At 35.7% G+C, this 21,623-nt stretch overlaps 1 protein-coding gene across 2 annotated transcripts in view; it reads left to right on the forward strand.

The window, feature by feature from the left end:
• LRP12 (LDL receptor related protein 12) overlaps positions 1-21,623 on the forward strand; it is an 88,636-nt gene that overhangs the window by 45,481 nt on the left and 21,532 nt on the right. The gene's annotated exons all lie outside the window — the stretch shown is intronic.

Raw genomic sequence — 21,623 nt, forward strand, 5'->3', positions numbered from 1 at the left:
AATACAGTTTCTTACTGTTATTTTATTATTTCCGTATATTCTTGATAAGTTTTCTGTGGTTAAAATTGTGCTTAGTGTATTCATCAATCTACTGATTGACTTCTTTGTGATATCTTGTAATTTGGTTATTTTTTCTCATGAAGCAAAACTGTAAGTTTCCTCTTTTGTTTTATGTCTGGTTTTATATTCAGAGAGTTCATAGACTTAACAAGTACTCTATGACTTAGTGAACCCTGGCCAAACAAACTGACAAGCCTGGTTTCCTGAAATTGAAAAGCAGATGCTTTAGTAGCCTGCATTAATTCTTTCAGTTTGTTTCACCATTTGAATATGCTTTCAAATGGTGTATAATTATATACATCAAGTAAAAGTGAGGTTATTTTAAAGACGACCTTAATTTTCTCCCTGTTTCTTTCTATTTTGAATAGCTAATGATAATTATGATTACTTTTACAAGTTGTAACTATGACGTAAGAAGGCTGTTCACAAACATTTTAACTGACACCACCAAATGGGTATTGTCTAATTCAATGATTTTCAAAATTTTTGATCTCAAGATCCCTTTTAGGCTTTTAAAAATACTGAGGATTCTCCAGTTTGCTAGGGCTGCCATAACAAAATACCATAACTGAGTGGCTTAAGTAATAGCTGTTTATTTTCTCACAGTTCTGGAGGCTAGAAGTCTACGAGCAAGGTGTTAGCGGGGTTGGTTTCTGGTGAGACTTCTTTTCGTGGCTTGCAGATGGCCACCTTCTTGCTGTGCCCTCACCTGACCTTTCCTCTTTGTGCACTGAGAGAGGGAGTCTCTGGTGTCTCTTCCTCTTCTTGTAAGGACCTAGTCCTATAGATTAAGGCTCCACCCTTATGACCTCAGGTAACCTGAGTTTACCTCCTTAAAGGCCTAGCTTCCAAATGCAGTCATATTGGGTGTTAGAGCGTCAGCAAATGGGTTGGGAGAGGGACACAGTTCAGTCCATAACAAGGACTTCAAAGAGTTTTTGTTTATGTAGGTTATAGCTACTGATATTTACTGCATTAGAAATTAAAATTGAGAAATTGTTTAAAAACTCAATTCATTTGCAAATAACAGTAATGAGTCTATCACATGTTTACATCAATAACAAAAATTTGTGTAAAAATGTATTTTCCAAAGCAAAAACATCAAGAAGAAGAATGGCATTGTTTTATAATTTCGCAAAGTTTTTAAAGATTGCCTTAAAAGAAACTAGCTGCATTCTCACATCTGTTTTTGCACTCAGTCTTTTGTAACATGTTGCTTTGTTTGGCATGTATGAAGACAATCCAGCATCACACTGATAGACAATTTGAAAAGGGAGGAGTATTTTAATAGCCTGTTCAGATACTTGTGAATATTATTCTTTGATGCTATACCAAAGCTCAACAACTGGTAGTTTCTTGAAGCTTAGTTGCAAGTGGAATCTGCAATCATATGAGTGAATACGTTGTTCTCTGTCATGTAAAAATCCAATGGCCTTTTTTGCCCTTTGAATGGATTTCTTTTTTACCATGCATCATTTTGTAATTTGCATTAGTTGTTTGCAAAATATTGTTTTTCTGAGTTATGCAGATTTATATGGAGTATGGTAAGTTATGGAAATTTGGAGAGATCCAGAATTTACTTAAATTCTGAATTTTGCTTCAACTCATCAGGATTAGATTCTACTTCTTACAGTTATCTGTTTGCTTGAAATTAGACAACTAGGCTCTTGTTGAGCACTGAAATTACCCTTAAATTCCTACGTGAAAAATATTCAGCAGTTTAAAAATTCATCACTTAGACCATGTAAAACATGTTTTGCATATTTTAATCTTGTTTATTTTCTTTACTCTTTTTTATTTTCTACTGATGTATTTCAGACATATATTTAGAAATGTGTATTAGTTTGCTGGGGCTGCCGTAACAAAGCACCATAGACCAGGTGACTTAAACAACGTAGTTTTATTTTCTCACAATTCTGGAGGCTAGAAGTCCAAAATCCAGGTGTTGGCAGGGTTGGTTTCTTCTGAGGCCTCTCTCTTTGACCTGTAGGTGGCTGTCTTCTCCCTGTGTCTTCGCATGGTCTTCCCTCTGTGTGTATCTGTGTCCTAATTTCTTCTTATAAGGTCACCAGACATATTGGATTAGGTCTCACTCATCTGACCTCATTTTAATTTAATTTTCTCTTTAAAGACCCTGTCTCCAGATCCAGTCACATTCTGAGGTACTGGGAGTTAGGACTTTAACATAACAGTTTTGGGAGTGACACAGTTCACCCCATAACAAAATATGTTTTAATTAAGTGTATTTATACATCAATAAAATACTTAATTTCAGAGGTCATTGAAACCTTATTAATGGCTTATTGTTTTTCCTGAAGGTTGGTCTTATAAAATCTTTCTTTTGTAGAAAGAGAAGAATCATATGAAACCTTTCCCATTATACCATTTAAAAAAAAATAAATGGATGCTGTCTCATAAGGTGCTTTTGGATATAGAGATTCATGCCAGTTTTTCTTTGGTCGGCATGGAGATAGAGAAATGTAACACTTGATACAGTATAAGCCTTCTGAATTCCTTGCATCCCCAGTTGAAACAAGAGACCCTTCAGTGCTGGCCTACGTGGAGAACTAACCTTTGGAAGAATCTCTACATGTAGGACTTGCTTTCTCTTGAGACCAAGCAGTGGAGGTGATGAGGTAGCTCGGTGTTCTCTGGTGCTCCATGTTTCTGCGTCTCACCTGCCCTTTTCACCTCTGCTGCTCCGTTTGACGGTGCTCAGTGCCATAGCCCATGCATCATTTGCGTTCTGGAAATTTTACTGGCAATTTTAGAAGGAATTTTAACTTGTCTGCAGTTAGTATTTTCAGGTAATTTATTGTCCATATCAGGACACTTTGAAAGTGAAAGGGTACACTATTTTTAATTATGCTGATACAGACAAGATTAGGACTGTCTTAGACAATTTGGGATGTATAATGAATTAAATTCATTTAGCATGAATTAAGCACCTGATGTGGACCTTGTGTCAAGAAGTGTTGGGAGTAAGCAATGAGTAAAATATTCTTGTCTCAAGGAAGTTACCATTTAATGGAGTAAATAGACATGTGCAAAATCCTCCTATAATGTGGTCTTAATGTGGTCAATCCTGTGGTAAATAATGAGCATATTAAATTAGATAATGAATTTATAAAAGGCTTAGTTACAATGTCTGGTGAGTAGTAAATGACTCAATATTTTTCTTATTTATTATGAAAGTACTAAGTGCTTAGTTTTGCTTATTCAGGTGAATTTTTATAGGAATTATTAATTTCTGATTGATAATATAGTTTGGGTTCTTATGCTTGGGATAATTTGTTCTATTTCTAACATTCTGTTCATTTTCATCTTTGCCAAGAGAAATAAATCTTTGCCCTTTTTCTGGTTCTTATGCTACAAGTAGTAGCATAAGAAAACATAAATTATCAAAAAGTGTGTATCTAGTTATTATATAATGGAAAAGAATTATTGGATAAATTCTTATTTTTTATATTTTTTCTTTACTTTAGAACTTTTCATGTTCCAGAATTTTAAATCTACTTTTGTATATAAAATAGAGAAAGAAGAAAAGACAAATGGTATTTTCGTGAATGTAATAATTTGTGAAAATCATTATGAAATTATATCATAGAAACTGCCAAGTAGTTTAATTGTATGTATGAGAGAGTAGGAAGGCCATTTTAATATTCTTTTTTAAAAATGTCTAAATTAAATCTCATGTTCTTTTTTAAATGTCTAAACTTTATAAAATAGCTAAATTTTACTACTCATCTGTATAGAATGAAACGTTTTTAGGTCAAATTGATTTATAACAAGATCTTTGCACATATTTAAAAAAATATTTGACTTTTTAAATGTATCTACTTTTAAATTGAATTTTACTCTATGATCTATGATATTTATTTGAATCAGAATAATTATAGAAATAATTTGATTATGCCCTCCCTACTCTTAATTACTATTTCCAAATTAAGTTTTTTACTTGTTTTCACAAATATTGTTTATTCATTATACAAGTTTTATTAAACATTTATAAAAATTGGAAAAAGAGCAGAAAGATTAAGAAAATTACTCATTAACCCTGAATTCTTAGTATAATTAATAATAGGTTTTATTTGTCCTTTTTCTGTGCATACCTTAAAAATAATTGTGTATGCATTTGAATTATAACTAATTTTATCTCCTGCCCTATTTAACATTTTATAGAATACATTTTTTCTTTATCGTTATTTTAATAATTGTATAAAATTGCTATCTTGTAGCTGTATTCTAATGTTCTTAAACATATCAATGGATTTTTTCCACTGGGTTCTCTATAGTCTGGGTCATGTTGCTGGGGACATATTAATATATGTTTAGCACTTTTTTATTCCTAAGGCTATTTCTTTAGTATAGATTTCTAGAAGTGGAATTTCTGTATCAAAGGTCATAAATAATTTAATGATTCTAAAAACCTTTTGACAGATCAGTTTCAAAAAGGTTTGTACTAGTTTACACAGCTATCTGCAACGTATGAAAGCACTTAAATTGGGTACAATCATGTTTTTCCTATTTAACTTTTTTCTTACCATGTTTCTATAAAGTCCCCAACCTTTTATTTTCCCCAAACTGTTCAGAAATGTCACTATTTACCTCTCTTTCTGATTCATTACCTGGAGTTATAACATTGCAAAGAATAGGAGAATGAGATTGACTTTCCCTTATAGTTAGGCAAAACTACCCTGAAATTTAAAAAAGATTTTGTGGTTGCTAATAGGAACAGATGTTGAGACTTGCTGCTTTCTCAAGTAGATAGTTTTTACACATGAGGATTAGCATGTTATTCCTAATTCACCAGTGATACAGCTTCTAAATTTTCCTACCTTATAACGTCCATAGCTGAAATCTCTATCTGAGGTTAGCTTGATCTTGAGTCTGCTTTACATTTGACTTGGAATCTTCTGTCAGGCAAAGCTGACATTTCTGAGAGCTGAGAAAGAGAATGTCTATTTAAGAAGTTTCTTTCTTAATCCTTGTTCATATTAACTGAATTAGCAGAGTATATAAAGTGGATTTCAAGTAATTATTTTTCCTTTATTCTGTCATAATTTTTATTCCATCAAAATCGTCACCCTTTCTTGCTTTTGTGTATCTACATTTTATAGTTCCTTTTCTAGTACTCAAAGGCCTAGCACACTGCTGGTCCTCTAGCCTTTTAAAACTAATAATTGAGTTGGAGCCGTTTTAATTAGGATATATTTTTGTCTAAATTGCAGTTAATTTGCTTACAAGTTAATTAGCAACATTTTAACATTTTACAATAGTGCCCTACACTATTGTAAAATGGCTTTTGTTTTAGCCACAGGTTGAGACTTAAATACTATAATATGGTATTTTGAAGTTTCCCTGGAAGAATATCTAGTCTGATAACACTTTTATTATTCTAGAATTTTAAGATCTTCCAAATAAAGAATCTGAAAGGAAATAAAGCTTAAACTATAATGACTTTATACAGTTTACAATTATTTTTTAAATATGGAAAAGTTGCATGAATAAAGTAACAGGTGGAAATAATCCTGAGGATCTCGTCAAGATAGCGGCATAGGCAGACTCTGAACTCATCTCCTCCCATGAACACAACCAGGTTACAACTATTCTTGGAAAAACTGCTCTGGATAGAGAACTGAAAACTGGATAAAAAGAACCCCCACAACAATGGACAGTCCTCACTAATGTGGAAGAGGCAGAAATTCCTTCTGGAGAGAAAAAAAGCCACCTTCAGGAGCAGCAGAGTTTCTCAGCCAGCCAGTCGGGAGCCACCCTAAGGTACGCAGCCCTCCCTGGAGGAGCAAGGTCTAGAGTGTGGGCCGATGCTGCTATAAGCATCCTTCAGACTCAGCACATCTGAGACAAGGGTCTTATTTGGCTTCACTGGCTATTAACTGCAGTGGGGAATACCCCCAGAAAAGCTGTTTATGAAACCCAAAAAGACTCAGGTCTTAGAGGGCCCATACACAAACTCACCTGTCTCAGCAACCTAAAATCACCAGAAAGAAGGCTGACAGTTCTTTGGTGAAAAGAGACTCACCTGGTGGTCTCTGGGGTCATCTCAGTGAGAGGAGGGACCTTTCTGGAGACTGAGACATTGGTGGTGGCCATTGTTATCACCTGGTCCATGCGTGCTGACACAGACAGGCAGACACCATTGAAGTTCTTACCCTGTCCTGTTAGCCCAGGGGTCTGCCACACCCACTAGAGTGCAGATTTAATCTAGTTCAGCCAGGGCAGGCAGCCCACCCTGGCCCCACCCAACAGCAAGCCCTCAGGTTACTTGTCCTGTGTTGACTGGGTGCCTTGATCCTCTACAGGCAGGCACGTGTGTCCGCTTTTGTGGGGCAGCACCTGTGTGAGGACCAGGTGAACTGTGGGGGACATTGGTGGAGAGATGAGGGCCTCTGCAGTGGGGCATTGGGGTATGCTTCAGGGGGTTGGGAAGTGTGCATGGACCAGGACTGTGTTGACAGTGTTTGTGGTCCTGTGGGGGTGAGGCTTATCAGTGGCAGAAGACCTGTGCTTCACAAATAGCCATAAAAAGGATCAACCCGACCTTCCAAAACCTGAAAAACAATCAAGTGTTCACTTGCCCAGGGCCAGCCCCACTCAGCTGCACTCCTAAGAGAACTGACAACAGTCTTGTAGGCCTGAAGCCTATAGCAACTGTAAGCCCCTGAGCCTAGCAACCAGCTACACTGGGTACCTACCCAATTAACAGGAAAACTGCAACAGGAGTGTGCTGTTAGACCTTGTAGCCAACAGTGCTGAGGCTAGCCAAACCAGATTTACAATCAGCTGGCCAAGGAAAGAAAGACTAGACTCCCTGGGTGCCTGCCTTATGAGTAGCTCTGCCACAGCAGAAAGACACAAGTAGCCCTCAAAGGAGTCACTCCTAGATTATTTCGACTGGTGACAAGAGGGAAGCACACTGCTGGGCCTCAAAAGGCATCTCTTACATAAGGACACGTTTCCAAGATCAGGAGACATAGCTGACTTACCTAATACATAGATATAAGCACAGAGAAAGAGGCATAATGAGGAGACAAAGGAATACATTCCAAACAAGGGAACAGGACAAAACCCCAGAAAAAGGACTAAATGAAACAGAAATAAGTAACCTACCTGACAAAGAGTTCAAACAAAAACGCATAATGATGCTCACAGGTACTGGGAGAAGACTGGATGAACACAGTGAGCTCATCAACAAAGAACTGGAAAATATAAGAAAAGAACCAATCAGAAATGAAGAATAAAATACTGGAAATGAAAAATTCACTAGAGGGACTCAACAGCAGAGTAGATGATACAGAAGAACAGATCAGCGAGCTAGATGAAAGAGGAAATCACCCAAGCTGAACAGAAAAAAGAAAAAGGAATGAGACAGAATGAGAACAGTCAAAGGGAACTCTGGGACAATATCAAGCACAGTAACATTTGTATTATAGGTGTCCCAGAAGGAGAAGAGAGAGACAAGAGGGCAGAAAATCTATCTGAAGAAATAATAGCTTAAAATTTTCCTGAGGAAGGAAACAGACATCCAAGTACAATAAGCACAGAGAGCTCCAAACAAGATAAGCCCAAAGAGGCCCAGACCAAGACACATTATAATTAAAATGTCCAAAATTAAAGAGAGAATCCTAAAAGCTGCAAGAGAAAGGCAACACGTTGACATACAAAGGAAAGCCCATAAGGCTATTCAGTGGACTTCTCAGCTGAAACCCTACAGATGAGAAGAGAATGGCATGATGTATTTAAAGTGCTAAAAGGAAAAAACCTACAGCCAAGAATATCCTTCAAGGTTATCATTCAGAATGGAAGGAGAGATAAAGAGCTTCCCAGACAAGCAAAAATTAAAAGAGTTTATCACCAAGAAACCAGTTCTACAAGAAATGCTAAAGGGACTTATTTAAGTGGGAAATCAGTGACCACAAACAGGGATAAAAAAATTATCAAAAAAAACCCCCCAAAAACCAGGCAATAAATCATTGGTAAAGGTAAAAATATAGTAAAGGTAGCAGATCAACCACCTGTGAAGATAATATGAAGGTTAAAAGACAAAAGTACTAAAATTACCTATTTCAATGATAAGAGGGTAAGGGATAGACACATACAAAACAAGAGATTAGATATGATTTCAAAAACATAAAATACGGGAGGAGGGGAATGAAAAAGTAGAGCTTTTAGAAAGAGGTCAAGCTGAAGAGTCTATCACCTCAATATAAACTGCTGTATATGTAGAATATTATATAGGATCCTTATGGTAATCACAAATCTGAAATAATCCTATATCTATCAAAGAAATTGAATTAGTAGTGATAATCTTCCAAAACAATAAAATACTCATATTGTTTCACTGATGAATTCTGCCCAATTCTAACAAAGCAACACGTAGTCTCACTGTATGCGTTCACAAATGTGGTCCTCGTTATGCAGACAGTCCAGGGACAGGTTAAGTCTCTGGCCGTATGTCCCAGCCATCCTTCTACCCGAGGTCTCTCAGTCAGCACTGCACCTGCCTGACATCCAGTTGCTAGGGAGTTATTAGGTGAAGCACAGGGGATTTTTAGGGCAATGAAACTTTAATGCAGTAAATTATAATCTTGAACATGAAATTATGCATACTTCAAAACTCATAGAACTCTACAGCCCCAGGAATGAACCATAATGTAAACTGAGAACTTTAGATCATAATAGTGAAACAATATTTTTCACTAATTTTCACCAGTGTAGCCAGCTAATGTAAAAAGTTCATAATAAAGAGCACTGTGTAGTAGGGATGGGGGAAGGGGCAATATGGGAACTACACGTATTATCTGCTCAATTTTCATGTCACTCTAAACCTCTGCTAGATGATACAAACTATTAATTAAAAATTAATAATCTGGGGGCTGACCCCGTGGCCGAGTGGTTAAGTTCGCGCGCTCCGCTGCAGGCGGCCCAGTGTTTCGTTGGTTCGAATCCTGGGCGCGGACATGGCACTGCTCGTCAGACCACGCTGAGGCAGCGTCCCACATGCCACAACTAGAAGAACCCACAACGAAGAATACACAACTATGTACCGGGGGGCTTTGGGGAGAAAAAGGAAAAAATAAAATCTTAAAAAAAAAAAAAAAAAAAAATTAATAATCTGGCATTACTGTCTCAGGCAGAGATCTGATTTTGCTAACGTTCAACAATCAGATAACATCTAGACATTAGCTCGAAAGATTGTCTACTATGAAATGTTAACCAAATGAGATTTCATTGCATCTTTAATTCTGTGGCGGTAGGAACACTGTTTGACTAGGTTAAATGAAATTTTCACATACAAAAAAAAGAATACGGTTTAGCCTTTTTGTAGTTTTATCTAACAGGAAATTTAATAAGCTACCATTATTAATCTTGAATCAACCGAATGATTGAATTTCCACAATACCTTCGGTGCAGTTACTTCTCAGACACACCCTGTTACCTGGGCATACCAGGATCTTCTGGGCTTTCGGAACATGAAAGCCTATATGAAAATACATCAAGATCGTTTGTGGGGGGGCTGGCCCTGTGGCCGAGTGGTTAAGTTCATGCGCTACGCTGCAGGCGGCCCAGTGTTGCATCAGTTTGAATCCTGGGTGCGGATATGGCACTGTGCCACATGCCACAACTAGAAGGATCCACAACAAAGAATATACAACGATGTACCTGGGGGCTTTGGAGAGAAAAAGGAAAAATAAAAAATAAAATCTTTAAAGTTTCTCCACGTCTTTAAAAAAAAAAAAAAAAAGAAGATCGGTTGTGGGAAGTTCATTCACAATTGAGAGAGTTATTGACAGAAGACTAGAGGAAAATTAGTAATAAATTCTTCTCAGTTCAATATTTTCATCTTATAGTTCACTGGATTTCCATCTGAATCAAAGTTGGGCTTCAGAAAGATTATGGAATTCAGTGTGCACTTGAAACCCCTATCAGACAAGTTGTGTGGGAAACACACTGATGTGGATGAGACCATGCAGAAAGGCAGCAAAGCACAGGGGCTGAGAGCAGGGCTGTTGGTGCCCGAGGATCTGATGATCCAATTTCACTGAGAAGCCACATGAACCTGGGAGAGTCAAACTGTCCCTTTGTTTTCAGTTCTTTTCAGGAGCATTCAGATTTTAATGGGTCTGACCAATAGCATTGTCTGATGCTAAAAATGATTGAATACTGGTAAAGCCGTTAATAAAAAGGACTAGACTTCATAAGTGAAAAGTTACCTTTCCTATATGATTTTAATGTTATTTTCAGTTTTTCAATCAAATACCTGGACCTCTTGCTAAACTTAATAAAAAGAATTTTACCAGTTCTTTTAACCAATATTATACAGTGTGTCTTTTATCCATGTTTCAAATGAGGAAAGGAAAGAAAGCTTATTGTATTTTAGGTGATAATGGATTCATTAGGGTTTTTAGAATTTCAGAATATAAAAATAGAGCTTAGCGTGAACCCGAGAAACTATCCTTCAGATGAAGAAAGTAAGTAGAGAATACAAGACAGAGTACATTTTTTTAAAAAAGACCAAACACATGAGTTTAGGATACTGTTAATTTTTAGAGACATTGCCTGCCTTCAGAGAGTTTATTTATGAGACACTTAAGCTTTTGGAGTAGAGCACTCCCTGTAGGTTTTAGAAAAGAAAGTAATGGTAGTATTATAATTTTTATATATTATGCTTTCATATGTAATATTATATGCTACGTAATTAAATCTTATAATGTTTTGTTATACAATAATATATTTTATGTGAAGCATATTTCTGTATTACATGATCATAACTTTTCATGTATTATAAATATTTTTGAACAATTATATGTTTATAACAAGATTATTGCATCTTAGAGTTTTATATTACATTATTATAATAAGCAAGAAATAAATTCAGCATTAGAACAGTAAATGGGAGCTCCAGGAACGTAGACAGAGCAGATCGTAATGTGACAGAAGTGTGTGATGCTTAGATGGTAGAAGTGAAGTTCGTCCACTCAAGTGAGTGGGCCAGATCCAGTGAAGGAATAAAAACGAGTTGCATTCAAACATTTGACACTTTCTTCTTCACTCTGTAACTTTGAGAATAATCGTTTTTCACCTTGAGAATAATCCTTCAGTGTGACATCATGTTAATTATTTGTAGCTTTGCTAAGGCGTGAGTTTGAATTGGATGTGCTGTGCAGCTGTGGTGCAGAAGCCAGTCACTCAGCAGGGGGGCAGACTGCACACTGGTGTTCAGTTGACAAATAGCCTGATTTAAGTTAGGGGGTGACTTGATCTGAAACTGCAGCACTGGAAAGACAATATCTGGAACAAAGCAGATGATAGTTCTTCTCCACCCCCCCCCGCCCAAACACTCTCTGAGTATTGTGTTTGTTTCTGGGCATCGCCCTTGACAGAAAGACACTAACAGTGGACCACACTCAGAAGATGTATCCTAAAAACCATGTCAAAACTGATAGAATTGCCTTAGGAAATGATGAGCTCCAAGGCCAATTTATCTTCACTCAGGTGCTGATTTCTGCCTTATTTCTTCTATATTTCCAGCAAGAATCACAGTAAACTTCAAAAATTAATAATTTTTCCCATTCAGGAAATAGAAGTAGTAGCTTACATAGCATTTTAGTCTTCTGTAGAGCTTAAAATTAGAAAATTTAAGTACCAGATATCAATAGTTTTTATGCCCTTACAGGAAAAAAATGCCCTTTTATACCCTTTAAAGAAAAGATATAAAAGATTGGATCTTCTGTATTCATCTTATCTGATGCTTTGCTAGCAAAAGTCAAAATTATTCTTACTTGTTAGAAATTTTAGGGTAAAGCTAGTTACATAGTTCCGTTAACAATCCTCTCCTCATCTTGTTCATATTGTGCTGTGACCTACTGGAACTAGAAAAACTCTGTTTTTTCTATTTTTTCTTTGTCTTTTTCCATATTTTGTGTCTCTTTTGACTTTAAAATTTTTTTTATTTTACTGCCATGTAACCCCTGATTATTATTTGTTTGTTTGTTCTGGACATTAGTAGCCTTCAAGAAACCAAGGAATTACCTGCCTTGATTAGAGCTAATGACCAAGTGAAATGTTTTGGTCCTTAAAAAACATCTCTAAGAATAATAGGAATAAATAGATTGCTGCATTCATTCTTAAGTATCTGTGCTAATGCAGAGGAATATTCATTTAATTATAAGCAGCTGGGTGTAGGATTGCCTGCTTGCTGTAGAAATGTGTGATTTCTGATAATAGGTCTGAGGGTAATGAGAGAGTGTCCTGAGTGTGAGTGGTAGCTTAATATAAATTTTTCTACTTGGACTGGTTCTTACTTTTTAAATAATTAAAAGCTTCCCCATCTTAGACTAGTAAGTATTGCTATTACAGAAATTGTTTCCATAAAAAGAGAAGTTCAGTTTTCTAACTTCCTGAAAAAATTGGAATGAAAATTGGAGTAATTCTAGGGGAACATGAGTCATGTCCAATCTCTGTCTCTTTCCAGCTCTGTCCATCCTCAGTGTGTTGATGGTTCTGACATTCCCATTATGTCAGAGCTCAGAGGTATTCAAGGAGTCTGAACAACAAAGGGTCAAGGAAATCAAGAGACTAGGTGGGGGCCACAAACCCAGTCAAGTTGCAAGAAGAGGACTTTCAAACTAAAGTCGGTTCTTCCTAGCCTTGGACTTCTTGTTTCCCATTGAGGTTGCAGGGCTTAGCTGTGTCGTATGGGACAGTCTGACAAAGGGCCACTCTTGTGCTTTAACTTCATTTATCTTGCAGATTCTGATACTCACTTGATACTTGCCCTGTGGCCCATAGACTTCATAATCAACATGCTTGCTTTCTAAGTTCTGACTCTGTCCAGTATCAACCATCTTTAAGAATACTACCACATTTCATTGTCACCCAACCTTCTCTGCTTCTCTGTTCCTCTTTCTTTTCCAGTATCTCCATCAGCCTTCAGCATCCCCTTATTGCTACTATTCTACCCCATGCCCTAATCATCTTACCTATAATTAATGTGTATATATATACCTTTTCCTTATTATTAAAAGGTGGCTCTAGAATGCTGTTTATAAAATCTTGTTTGATTCCAAAGAGTCTAAGAAGCAGTTTAGTCCTGCCTGCAGTCCCTACAGAGACTGGAGGCAAGTAGGAATCAGTCTTAGAAGCTTTAAAACTAAGTATACTTTCTTTCTCTGTGTTATCATAGATTCTGTCTTTGCTTTCCATGTTAATATAGGACCAAGAGATCTTTTTTCCAAGACAGATGACTTTTATCTTTATTGAAGTCTTTTGAGGCAGCTCTCCCCCTGCCCCCACCCCAATAATTATCCAGTGTCATAGGGAGCTCCCTAGTGGGCAGTAGTGTGCCTGGATGGTCAAGAGTCCAGCTTCTGAGCCTATTGCCTGGCTTCCAGTCCCAGTTGTGACACTTACTAGCTTTTTTGTGATCTTAGGAAAATTACTTAATTTCTCTCCGCCTCAATTTTTTTCTTATCTGTTAAATAGGGATAATAATATGAAGAATTAAATAATAAAAGACATGAGAAATGGAAGTACCTGACATAGTAACATTATCATCAGCCATGGGATCCACAGACCTGACCACACGCTCCTCACTTTGATTTTATCACAGGCCTTGAGCTCGTGAACCATAAACTTCTGACTTGCAACAGAAGTACCCTCAGCACTGTGCACCATACTTAGCCTTTAAGTTTTCAAACCGCTCCCTTCTCCCAAATTAACAGTGGGCCAGTAGGTATCTGGTTTTCTACATGTTCTAATTTTGCCATGTCTCGGTGCCTTTTATTGCTTGATAGGCACAGTATTTTCCGTGAATTGCATGGTTCACTTGTTAACCTTCAGAATCATTCTTGCTCTCATCCCATGTAGCCATCCAACAATCACCACTTGCTTACTAGTTTTTATTTTGGAGATGGTATTTTTTCCTTCAGTACATTTATTTCCATTGTAATCAAACCCTTCTTACTAGTGTTTTCAACATTTGGAATTATTTTTGTATCCATCAGCCATTATGGAGTTAATATTTATAAACCACTCTGTACTCTGAGATAGCTAAAAGCTAGTCACCACCATTGACTATAAATGTTATCCTTTATAAACTGGGTGAGTGTGCTTTGTTAGATAGTGAAACTTTCATTGTGTAAAATTTTACACGTAGAGGAGCTTCTGTATTTGCTTTTTACCTGATCTCTTTACCTCACCAGTTTTTTTTCCCCCACAGGATATAGCATTACAAAGTAATCTTTACAAAATATTTGCATCATATCACTTCTTTTCGCAGTAGCCTACCTTGGCTTGCCTAGTGTCTACAGAATTGAGTCATTAAATTCTTTTAATTTGGACTATGCTCTTTGTTCTGGCTTTGTACACTTTGGTTCTGTGAAAGAAATCCTATGTTAATAGTCAAGTAAACCCTCCCTGGTCTATACTTACATAATGCTGTTTTTTGAGAGGGGCTTTGCATCTTTTTAATAATACCAGTTGCCCTTTTGATACATTGTTTAAAATTACTTTAAATATGCATTGTATCATTTAGGACTATATTGTCATATACTCTCATAATTGTTTATGTGTTTCTTGGATTCAGTCAATAAGTATATCCTATTATTACAAAACTACAATTTTCATGACACCATGAATTCTCTTCATATTCTCTTTTATGCTTTTCGTATGTATCTTAAGTACTTAGGTGGTCTGTAAGCAGGGCTGCGTTTTGCTTGCATTTCAGTTTTGTGATTTATTAAAACCAAAAGCACAGAGATCTTGTGTCACTTTTAGTCTCCACTACTTCTAGTCATAAAGTATCAACCCTTGTCAGGTTTGAAAAGAAACCCAGGTCTTCATCTGTAGAACAGGAAATTGTACTTTTTTTTTTCTTTTACAACTAGTTCAGCTCTAATAAATTTCCTATGCCTGCCTTTTTTTTCAGACTTTAAAACATGAAATCTCAAATCAAAGGGCAGTTTATTGGACATTATTTGGAAGTCATCCTCTCCTCTTCCATGTGTCTTCTAAAATAGAGGTGGTTAGAACCCTCGCTATTTTTTACATGATTTTTTTTTTAATTTTTTTTTTTAAAGATTTTATTTTTTCCTTTTTCTCCCCAAAGCCCCCCAGTACATAGTTGTATATTTCTCGTTGTGGGTTCTTCCAGTTGTGGCATGTGGGATGCCATGTCCGCGCCCAGGATTCAAACCAACGAAACACTGGGACGCCTGCAGCGGAGCGCGCGAACTTAACCACTCGGCCACGGGGGCCAGCCCCTTTTACATGATTTTTTTAAAGATAATAGTTACAATGCATAAATCTAGTTTAAAACCATAGTTCTTTGCTTCTCTTTGAGGTTATTCAAATAGTATCAGGATGAACATGAAGAAATCTTGAGTATTTCCCCATCATTTTTGCCCTGTTTTCTAATATACAGTGAGATCTTTGTATTTTAAACCCGAAACTAGTATCAAAGTTTTATTAACTCCATCAGGAAATCTTTATGTATCCCTTCTTCGCTTAATTCTCCCTTTCTTAATTGACAGCATACAGGATAAATTAAAGACTGTATATTTAGGTTAGCCTTTTAATGTAGCTTAACCAGTAGCATTGTAATAATGCCATTTTCTTTTATTTTTCATTCTAGATGTCCTGTACACTAAAACCAATATGTATTAAATAGGCTTTTTAAATCAGGTAACCTAATCACTGCATACTCCTGTGATGAAGATGCTGTCCGTCTGAGTTGAAAGTTGCTGTCTTTTGAACAAACATTTGGAAACCTTTAATTTGGGGGTTTCTATTTCTGGAGTTATGGGAAATTTATCAAAAGTAGAGATATATATCCTACTCCTTCAAAATACTTGAATGTTTGTTTATATCTAAAGATACTGACTAAAGTAAATTAAATGGATATGAGTTTTTTTGTAGATTTTTGTATTCCAAGAACAGAAAGTTGATACTGGTTATTAAGAAATATAGTAAGAAAGGAAAATGAAGACTAAAATATAACCATTTCTGCCATGATGCCTTGTATGTGTTCCTGGGAAATCTCATATTCTGCAAAATCAAATACTAAACTAACAGACCTTATGAGAAAAGTAGTGTTGGTACAGGTCCCTTACAACTATGTACCTTAGTAGGTACAGCCTAACAAATCAAACATCAATCCAGATACTCACACTGTCAAAGATCCCCTGACATTTACACCTAGAATCAGTCCATACTTTGCAGCCATATACTCTGGGGTTCATACTTCTCCCTTAAAGACATTTGCTTCTAATGGAGACCAATTTAATCAATTAAAAATATAATTTAGAGATATCCTTCATCAATTAAGGTATTTTGTTTTATAGCAGGGAAATTTCTTCTCATCTCCATCTGTATTTGCAGCCTCACAAGATAGCTTTATATAGAGGAAAGTCAAGCAGTTCTTAGCTAGTAAAGTAACCTCTTCTTGTAATAAAGGAAGGCTATTCTATAGAGTTTTTATATTTTTTCTTCAACTGTGAAAACTCCTGCCTCTGGTTACTTCAAATCATTAATATGCCGGGAATAAAATTTTTCACAACTTTGTATTATACTGGCAAGATTCCTCTTTTTTTGGCAATTACATAGAAACTAATTCTCATTGAAGAATTAATCAGACTGTGGCTAAAGTAATTATGTTTAAGCAATAAAGAAGGTATGGGTATAATAAATGTAGGTAAAAATGTAAGATTTGATATATCCTAAATTGGGAGTGTAGTCAAAATCTAGAAAGATGAGGTTCAAACTAGCAGAATCATATAAACACTTTGGTTTAAAACAGAGATTTATTCCTATAGCAGTCTGTTGTGAGTATGTATCCCAACTCCATTCTTACTCTGGCTTCTACCTTGTCAGATAACCAGTTAATTGTGGCATAATTTCTTATTCTTTCCAGAGCATAGTGGTGCCCAGTACGTATAAAATGAACAGTCACTACCCTCCTTCCCACTTAGTCTGAACACAACCTTAGTAGCCATCTTAATACAGCATTTCAGGCATTAACACCAACCAGTCTGATTGTATATCATATGCTGTTATTTATTAACAATTTACTGTAATCTAAGCAGCGTGCTAAGTCCTTTACCAAAATGATTGTATTTAATCCTTCCAGTACTCTGTATGGTAGATAGTGTTTTAGTCCCCATTCACAAGTGAGGAAATGGAGGATTAAGTATTATTAAAATGATTGCAACCATAAGTCACTTTAAATCTTTTATATAAAAAGGTATAATATAAATATAGTGTATATAATTAGTGTAAATATAATAAAATAAGAGAAAAATGAAATTACAGTTGATGGTAGGTGCATGAGCTGAAGGGTTACAATGAGTTGGGAATGGAAGATCATTAGAAGATAGTGAAATAATGAAAAAATAGAGGACTTAGAGGAAGCCAATTGGAAAATTGGAGCAGATGTTAGGCGATAAAGCAGGCCTTGATTCCCTAAGAGGTGGTGAAGGCAGGCTCAATCTCTGACTTTGAAATTTCTAGTTTTAGTCACTGTGAGGCCTCACTTTACTTATTTCTTGTGCTTGAAAATCCTTGAAATTGTCTTTGGTATTCATAAAGTAAATTTCCTATTTATTTGAATTAGGAAAAGTGAGTGTTCTTTTAATCAAATGATTCCTAAGACAATAAAGATTCAGAATATAGGATACAGAGAAGGTTTGGGAAACACGCAGTTCTGATCATGTTGAATTTGAGGTTGGAATGTCCAGTGGACATTTGACTGTGCAAAATCTCTGTGTTAGAGATTTTAAACCCATGATGTATAGACCATAATTGAAATTGTAGGAGTGAATGAGATCTTCCATAGAGAGTGAGAAGAGTAGAAGGTTTGGGAATGAACCATGGACACCAGCATACCAAGAGCTGGCTGAGGAAGGAGGAGCCAGTGCTAGGGAACTAGCACAGAACAGTCAGAATTAGGAGGAGAACCAGAAGAGCTGATGTCAGCGAAGTCAAGGTAGTACAGCATCAAGAAGAAAAAAAGAAATCGCTGTCAGGGACTTCAGAGAGATCAAGTACGGTGGGGACTGAGGGTCGTTGGATTTGGCAGTGAGGTCAGTGATGGCCTTTGCCTGCTAGCAAGGTTTTCATGAAGTTGAGAATTGGAAGTCCCATTTCAGTGGGTCGAAGAGAAATTGCAAAGTGAGAAAATAAGGACAAATCTTTCAATGCATCCTGATGAGCTATCGAAGTATAGTAGAAATATATCATGATGATGAGATGGGTGGCATGATTTAGGGCTGAAATAGACCGTAGAGATATTCAAATAGCAACTCTTTATTTTAACACATGAGGAAACCAAGACCGAGAAGTTTTTTTTGTTTGTTTGTTTGTTTTTAATTTTTTTTTTTTAAAGATTTTATTATTTCCTTTTTCTCCCCAACACCCCCCGGTACATAGTTGTATATTCTTCGTTGTGGATTCTTCTAGTTGTGGCATGTGGGACGCTGCCTCAGCGTGGTTTGATGAGCAGTGCCATGTCCACGCCCAGGATTCGAACCAACGAAACACTGGGCCGCCTGCAGCGGAGCGCGCGAACTTAACCACTCGGCCACGGGGCCAGCCCCAAGACCGAGAAGTTTTAGTAGTTCACACTATGGCAAAGGCAGTAAATGGCAGGTAGGACAGACGGCATCTAGGTCTTCTGATTCTAAATCTACCAGTGTGTATATGCAAATTCTTAACCCAAAAGGTAGGGAAAATTTTTTTAATGGTTTCTAATGTTAATCGTACTGTTTTGGCATTTGAATTTATTCTTTCTCAGATAGAGAAGGGAGTAAGTTAGGGTTGTGCTAGAGTATATTTACCTACATGCCCAATGTATTGTACTTGCAAAAATATGTTAATAAAAAGCTCTGGTTGGATCTGAAACAAAATGCCAAACTCAGTCATGTTGCAAATGTGCAAAATTAAATCAAAATATGTACTTATAACCAATTAAGGGAGACACAGGATACTATAGTTTTGTTTTTAAAGTATTTCTTGAATTAGAAATGTAAAATACTGAATCTTAAAATAACCGTTCTTATTTATGTGTGGTATCTCTTATCCTTGGGCAGTTTTATGAAAATAAAATATTCACAGTGGTATTTTTGAGCATCCATACCAGAACATAACTTCTTTGGTTTTTGGTATAAGAGCACCACCTATGGGTTTCTCAGATATTTGGGGAAAAAATTTTAAACAAAACCTAGTAAAATTCTTTCTAGTTTTTCCCTATAGCTATTCCATCCATTTATTTTAAAGGTTAACAGTTACCTGCTTTGTCCTAAATTATTTCCACCTAGTTTTTGGATGTATCCTAATGCTGTTAAATTAGCTAATAAATATTTGAGTACTTAGATGGCAGTACAGTATTATAATTCTAAGTTAAATAATTGAACTCAAAATTATATTATTTTCTTTAATGCAGATGAATCCTTTAACGAAAATGAATAATTTTCTACATTCTAGGGGAGGGGTAGTTGTTTTTTGCCTGTTTATTTGTGTATTTGTTTGTATCTTCATGAACTTAAGAATTCCTTCAATATACTACTCTAGAATGCTTTGGCAAGAGATAATGAAGAAATAAAAAAGTCTTATAAAGGACTTAGATTATCGTTTCATTAATTATTGTGGTGATAACTCATTAAAGCAAAGTTCTGGCACTTCATTGTTAATAAGTTCTTAAAATAGAGTCACATTCAGATAAATTTAGTCTTTTTCTGAAGTATCATTCATTAAAATTAAAAAAATTTTTGTAAGGGAAATTTTACTCTTAATGAAACTTTAAAAAAAATTGAAAGCTTTGACTATGAATGGACAATAAGATGTATGCTAGGCCCTTGATGTATTATGTCCTTGTATTCTTTGCCATTAATCTACGATCTAAAAGTGATTGAAAACAAGGTCTCTTTGGCATGTACCCTAAATCCAGGGTAGGCATGAACAATTTCATTTTAGGCATGAACATTTTTTCTGCAGTAAAATATATTTTTAAAACGTTGATTGCATGTTTGCTTCAGGGAATGTGTTATCCTGTAGAAATAAGGATTGACTCTTTAAGCAATACAGTTTGCTTTATTTTGATCCTTATGGGAAAAAAGTTTGTAGAATTATACAGTATACTTTCTAGCATTTTTAACCTAAATTAAACAGACTCTAACCTCTATTACCAGAAAAAAAGTCATTTTGGCAAATTATAATTGTAATAGGGATACTTGCCTATCAGTAAATTGGGTTACTTTAAACTAACAGCAGAACTCAAAAAGCTTGGAATTTCAGGCCACATGTTGGACAAGGCACTTTGCTTGCAATGATTCATTTATTCATTCAACAATTCTTCTAGCTAGGTATAACCGTTAATTAATTAAGATATAATGAGAATCTTCTCTTACCTTTTGGAAGATAGGCAGTGTTGTACGTCCATCTTCTGAGCTCTCATGTTTTTTGAGTTCAGCACATGGTTTTTATTACTTTTCTGAAAATTACCCCATCACTCTGTTAACTCTCTTTGTACCTCTGGCAGCTCCTCTCCCCACTTCTAATTTGCTGCTTCTAATCTGCTCTTACTTTAAAAATCAGATCATACAATTTGTCAAAATTGGATCAAATAAGAAATTCTAGGACTTTAAATTTTACTGAAGGTTTATACATTCACATGTTTTTGGAGTCCAGTGAATATTTTTTAAATTGAGGGAGAACAAGTCATCAAATTATCAGTGGAATTCTGGATAGGTAAGATGTTAACTGTACTGCTGTGAGAGTTCAGACCTGCAAGAACAGTCAAGGAAAGTGTTGGCAGTAGTATGAATTTATTCTGTATTTCTTCTGTGATATTCAGAAATCTAATTATGTGATGACATTTCAATCACTATTTCAAGGCTTTATTTTTTAAATAATTTTGGATTCATTCCTGACCCTGTAATGAAATTTGGAAGTATCAATGGAACAAATTAAAGAACTACTTTGCAGTAATTTTGAAGTAATGTTTTGCTTTCTTTATCCAATCATCCGCTCACTTCTTAACAATGCAACATCTTAGTATTATGTTTATTAATGCTTTCCCTTAATTATTTTGTTCAGAAAACTATTTATATATTTATTTAAAGTGTCCAAGGATCTAAACATAGTAGTTCAGTATGTATTGAATTTTAGATAGTGTATAATAAAGAAAATAAATTTAAGAGGTGAGTTTTGAAAAAAGATGGGTGGATGGATAGGTGGGTCAATGGACAGATGCATGGATGGATGCATAGATCAATCGATCGATCAATCAAGAGATCCTTCAATCTCATGGCTAAAACTAGCAATCTTGACTCTCAAACTGTTACTCAAAGATCCAATTTTAAAATGAGTACTTAATTACGATAGGATACTTTGACTAAAAGGGAGGAAAATAAAATAGATCTCATTACAATAATAAAAGCTTTTTAAGGTTGATAATACCATATTTTATTGCATATGATTTGATGTCTGAAGTGTGTTTTTTTTTTTAAATAAACACTGGTTTACTTAATGTTTTGTGTTAAAGTATA

This window comes from Equus quagga, chromosome 16 (assembly GCF_021613505.1).
Source record: "Equus quagga isolate Etosha38 chromosome 16, UCLA_HA_Equagga_1.0, whole genome shotgun sequence".
Lineage (NCBI taxonomy): Eukaryota > Metazoa > Chordata > Mammalia > Perissodactyla > Equidae > Equus > Equus quagga.